General features: G+C 47.9%; 1 pseudogene; it reads left to right on the top strand.

The window, feature by feature from the left end:
• Positions 1–957: 957 nt before the first annotated feature.
• Positions 958–4,517, top strand: LOC112394993 (emerin pseudogene; annotated as a pseudogene).
• Positions 4,518–6,016: the final 1,499 nt, after the last annotated feature.

Below are 6,016 nucleotides of genomic sequence, written 5' to 3'. Positions count from 1 at the left end.
TACCTAAACCTTATACCTTATAAAAATTATCTCAAAATGGATCATAGATTTAATTGTAAAACATAAAACTATAAAAGTTTGAGAATTAAACACAAGAGAAAATCTTTAGGACCTAGGCCTAGGTGAAGAGTCCTTAGACTCCATCACACCAGAAGAACATTAAAGAAAAAAAAAAATCAGTCAGATTTCTTCTGTCAGAAGAAATTAAAAACTTCTGTGAAAAACCCTGTGAAGAGGATGAGAAGACAGGTTACAGACTCAGAGAAAATATTTGCTAACCACATGTCTGACAAAGGACTTGTATTCAGAATGAATCAAGGGCTCTCAAAATGCAATAGTAAGCAGTCAAAAAATCCGATTAAAAATGGTTAAAAGATGTGAACAGCCATTTCACTGAAGAGGATATACAGACGGCAAATAAGCACGTGGAAAGATGTTCAACATCATTAGCCATTAGAGAAATGAAAATTAAAATCACAATGAGATAGTACTATGTATTCTAACATCTATTAGAATGAGCACTAGAATGGCTGAAACAAAAAAATAGTAGTAATGCCAAATGCTGGCAAGGGTATAGAGAAACTGGTTCTCTCAGACGCTGCTGGTGGGAATGTAAAAGGGTTCACCCAGTCTGGAAGGTAGTCTAGCAGCTTCTTATAAAACTAACTTTGCACTTGCCACGTGACCCAGCAGTTGTATTCTTGGACATGCATCCCAGAGAAATAAAAATTTATGTCTGCACAAAAACCCGTACCGGAATGTTCGTGGCAGCTTTATTTATAATAGCCCCGAATTGGAAGCAACTTGGATGTCCTTCAGTGGGTGACACTCCATTGTTATACAGCAGAAACTAACACAACATTGTAAAGCAATTATACTCCAATAAAGATGTTAAAAACAAAAAACACACTCCAGTCCATCCATTCAATGGAATACTGCTCAGCAATAAAAAGGAATGAATACAGGCAGCAACTTGGATGAATCACAAGGGCATTGTGCTTTGGGAATAAAGCCAATCTCAAATGTTATATACTATATGATTCCATTTATATTACATTTTCCAAATGACAAAATTACAGAGTTGGAGAACAGATTACTGGTTGCTGTGGGACAGTGACAGGGAGAGGAGAGGACTGGTGGAACTATAAAAGGGTAGCACGAGGGAGTTACTTTGTGGAGATGGAACAGTTCTGTATCTTGATTGTGATGGTGGTTACGCAAATCTATACGCTGGATCAAATTGCATAGAGTTACACACACACACACACAAATCAGGGCATGCAAAAACTGATGAGAGCTGAGTAAGAGGCATAGTGTAGTTATCAGTATTATACCCATGTCAGTTTCTTCCTTTTGCTATTGTACTCTAGTCATATAAGATACCATCACTGGAGGAATCTGGGTGAAGGGTTCGTGGGACTCTGTGCACTATTTGTGTAAGTTCCTGTGAGCAAATAATTATTTCAAAATAAAAAGTTAAAAAAATAATGCCACTGGGTTTCACCTTTGGTTGTACCTAAGCATCCACTGAGGAGCTTTATAAAATCCCGACATCCGGGCTGTACCCCAGACCCACCTGTATCTCTGCTCGTGAGTCCCAGCAGTGGTATGTTTTAGGATTCCTAACTCTTGTTCTTGTTTTCCATTAAATTAAAAACAAACAAACAGGGACTTCCCTGGTGGTCCAGTGGTTAAGACTTCGCCTTCCTATGCAGGGGGTGAGGGTTCCATCCCTGGTTGGGGAGCTAAGATCCCATATGCCTCGCGGCCAAAAAACCAAAAGACATAAAATGGAAGCAATATTGTAACAAATTCAATAAAGACTTTAAAAACGATCCACATTTAAAAAAAAAACCTTTAAATAAAAGCAAACAACCAACCACTTTCCCATCCTCTTTTCCTTACGCCATAGTTCCCCAGCCTGTCCTGGGTGTTCCAGTCATCTCTCCTGTGGTCAGATTCTGTCATTGTGTTGTGTTGGGCATGGCTGGGATTTAGGGGAGCCCCGCCCACTGTGCAGGTACAGGGAGGTGTCACCGTTTGACCTGTCTGTGGTTGGCCTGGAGAGCGGCAGAGCCAATGAGAGAAGCAGAACGGGAGGAGAGAAGAGTGGAGGAGGAAAGAAGTGGGTGCAGGCGAGAGGAGGTGGAGGGCCTCGGAGACAGTGTTGATGAAAGGGCCTGGGTGTAGGACACCGCCTGGCACGTCTCCTGGGGCAGACTCCTCCTGGGACTGCTCTGACGGCCGTCCTGCTTTTGCCTCACGTTGAGGCTCCAGTGATGATCCTGAAATACAAATCTGATCACATTCCTTTCCCAGGCACTGCACATACTTTAAAGATCCTTCCTTGGCCTTTCCCTTGGTTTAAGCTGGAGACTAAACTCTTGAACGTGGTCAGTCCATGGGCTGCCGACCCCCACCTTTCTTTCTGGCCTTGTCTCCCACCTCCCCTCCCTGCACCCCATTAATGCCTTCTCTGCCTGGGAAACCATCCTCAACCTCCTGACTCTTATAAACACCCGTTTTCTGTGAGTCTTTGTGGTGCGATATTTCTCTCCTCAGTAGCACTTGTCACTCTTGGGATTTAAAATCTGTTTTTGTGGCTATTTGACGATGTCCCTCTTCCCTATGGCCTCTGTGCAGCATTGTGTCCTCGGTGCCTGGCGCACAGCAGTGCTTTTCCATATTTGTTGAATGGGTGACTATCTTTGTTGCTTGTTTCCCCACACTTGTGGTTATTGGCACCGTTGGAAACTTAGCCCTTACTCTTTGCACGGTAGTGGCAGTGGCCACTTAAATAACCCGTGGTCTTAAGTTGTGACTTCCAGAAGCGATATGGCCCGAGGATTGCCAAAGGAACTGATCCTCCTGGCCCCTGGAAAATGCAGCTGGGTCAAGTTCAGTGGTGGAGCTAGCAGTCGATTTGAAGATGGCAGGCTGAGCAGCGGCCTCAGGCTTCCATGTTGAATTGATGCTTATGTTCTTTGTTTTTTTACCAGCTTAGAGTTCATTGCCTGCTGACAAGATACCACATAGCCTTAAATTTGGGGGCTATAAGGATGTACGCAGTAATATAGAAAATACGTATGCTGTGAGTGAAAATGCAGGGTACATAATTGTATATGTAGCATGTTACACAAACTACCAAACAGTGTGTATAGGGGGAAAAAATGCTAAAATGTTAATAGTAGGGGTTTTGGTTTCTTTATTTCTCAGATTTTTTAAAGTTTATTTAAAATGGAAAAGTATGTATTTTGATCTGATTTGTTTACTTCTCCTCAGGGATTGAGGTGCATTCATCCTTCAGCTTCTTGTGATTGGGGTAGCTCCCAGGTGTATGTTACTTTTTCTAAATTGTTGTTTTTTAAATCCCCCTAGTCTTCCAAGAGAATATCAGGTTAATGAAAGCAGCAAATGAGCTGGGTTAATGGACCCCTCGCTATGTAACTTGGTTTGAATTTTTACCAGGTCTGTAGGTATCTGACTGTGCAGTGATAAAGCATCTTTATTGACAGCGCGCGCGGCCCACAGGGGCCGCGGTTGGACGCGATTGTGACGCAGGCGTGACGCGGGCGTAGCCGCTGCTGAGGCGCTCGCGCTGCTCCTGTCGCGCTCTGAGGCAGTCGTAGCTCCGCCCGTAACACCAGGCCCGGGCCACCCCAGGCCTCTGCCGCCCGCTGCCCGCCATGGACGACTACGCGGCCCTGTCGGACACCGAGCTGGCTGCCTTGCTGCGCCAGTATAACATTCCGCCGCACGGGCCCGTCGTGGCTTCCAGCCACAAGCCCTATGCAAAGAAAATCTTCGAGTATGAGACCCAGAGGCGGAGGCTCTCGCCCCCGAGCTCGTATACATCCTCTTCGTCCCGTCGGTCCTCGGACTTAGATTCGGCGTCCGTGGACTCGGATGTGTACGATCTGCCCAAGAAAGAGGACGCCTTACTTTACCAGAGCAAGAGCTATAATCCTGACTACTGTGAGGAGAATTACTTGACCACCAGGACTTACGGGGAGCCTGAGTCTGCGGGCACATCCGAGGGCTTCCGCCAGCCCTCGGCTTCACTCCGTGCTGCTGACACCTTTCACCACCAGCTTCACGATGACGATCTTTTCTCTTCTGAAGAGGAGGGCAACGATAGGGGACGCCCCGTGTATGGCCGGGACAGTGCCTACCAGAGCATCGCACACTACCGCCCTGTTTCCAACGTCTCCAGAAGCTCCCTGGGCCTGTCCTGTTACCCCACCTTCTCCTCCACCTCTGCCGTGTCCTCGCCTTCGTCTCCTCCTTCGTGGCTCGACCGCCGTGCCATCCGGCCAGAAGAGCTGGCCCCTGAGGCTGCTCTGGACGAGGATCACTAGGACCCACTCTGGGACCAGATGCTTCAGTTTCTGATATTTTTTGCCATCCTGTACTTCCTTTACCGCTGCTTGCTGGCCTAGGATAGCGACCCCTTCCGGGCGGAGCCCTAATGCTCTGGCTTTGTGGCTTGGGGCCAGCTACTTTGGGAAGTCTAGCAGACTGCCTTAGCAGTGTTTTCTGGGGGAGGGGGGTTGGGGCTTTTCTGCGTGTTATTAGCTTGGGGGTACTGGGGCAGGGGCAGTGTAGCAAACACTGCGTTCCCCTGCCTCGTCCTGTCAGGGAGGCAGCAGGCCTGGGCCTCTGCAGCATGGTGGGCCTGGACAGGTGTTCCTCTGGAGCCTCCTGGCCCTACTTGCCTCTGACCCTTAGGGCCTAGGAGGGCAAGAGCCTTCTCCTGGAGAGGAGAACATGGGTGTCATCATTGCATGCCTCCTATTCATTCACCTCATTGGGGGGGATTAACCAAAGGCCACCCTGACTTTGTTTACCTGGACAATAAAAAGACCGTTTACTTAAAAAAAAAAAAAAAGAAAGCATCTTTATTTTATCACAGATGGTGACTCAGAGCACTGGTTTTGGGGTCAGAGCTGAGCTCTCCCACCTTGGGCAAGTTACTTAAGCTTTCTGAGTTTCTTTCATTCATTTATCAAATGTTTATTGTGTGTTTTCTGTGTTATAGGCACCAGGGAAGACACTGAACAAATCAGACAAAAATCCTTGCTCTTGTGTGACTTACATATAATGAATAAGTTATATAGTATTTGGAGGGGAAAAAAGCAGGGGAGGGGGAATATGAATGTTGGGAATGGGATTGCAGTTTGTGATAGGGAGGCCAGCAAAGGCCTCACTGAAAAGGTAACCTTTAAGTCAGGAGTTGAGGAAGTGAGGAGGGGAGCCCTGTGGGGATCTGTGGGAGAGCCTTTCAGGCAGAGGCAATAAATAGCACATGCAAAGGCCCTGAGGAGGGAAAGTCCCTGGTGCCTTGGAGAAACAACAGAGACCACTGTGCTGGAGAGGAGACAACCAGGGGAGAGCAGCAGGGGATGGGCTTAGAGGTCACGGGGCCACTGTAAGCCCTGGGACTCTGAGTGAGATGGGAAGTTTTCACGGCAGCAGTGGAGTGATTTGGCCGGGGATGCTCTCACTGGTTCCTTCTGGCTGCAGTGTTGAGAACAGACTGCAAGGGGCAAGGGTGGAATCAGGGAGGGCAGTTTGGAGGCCAATGCAGGAATCCAGGGGAGACCAGAGGAGAAGTGGTCAGATTCTGGATATTTCTGAAGTTAGAGCCCCCAGGATTTGCTGAGAAGGCTGGATGTGTATTATGAGAGAGGGAGAGAGGAGAGAAGGGTGACCCTAAGGTTTTTGTACTGAGCCCTGGCAAGCAGTTTGAGGAGGTGAGTCTGGATTTCAAGGGGCAGGGCCAGGCTAGAGATAGGAATTTGGGGGTCCTTCAAAGCCCAGACTGGACAAGATCACCAGGGGCGAGAGTGTGGTCAGAGGCGAGAGGAGTCTTGGGTCCTCCAGTGTTGAAAGTGAAACCAGCATTGAGACTGACAGGGAGTGGTCAGAAGGGGAGGAGAAGAGCCAGGCAAGTGAATGTTCTGGAAGGTAGGAGGAGAAGGTGCTTCAGGTCAGGGGGAGAGAGTGGTTACTTGGG

This window comes from Neophocaena asiaeorientalis, unplaced genomic scaffold (genome assembly GCF_003031525.2).
Source record: "Neophocaena asiaeorientalis asiaeorientalis breed wild unplaced genomic scaffold, Neophocaena_asiaeorientalis_V1.1 scaffold324, whole genome shotgun sequence".
NCBI lineage: Eukaryota > Metazoa > Chordata > Mammalia > Artiodactyla > Phocoenidae > Neophocaena > Neophocaena asiaeorientalis.
Note: the sequence above shows the minus strand (reverse complement) of the source record. Positions and strands in the feature narration are given on the sequence as shown.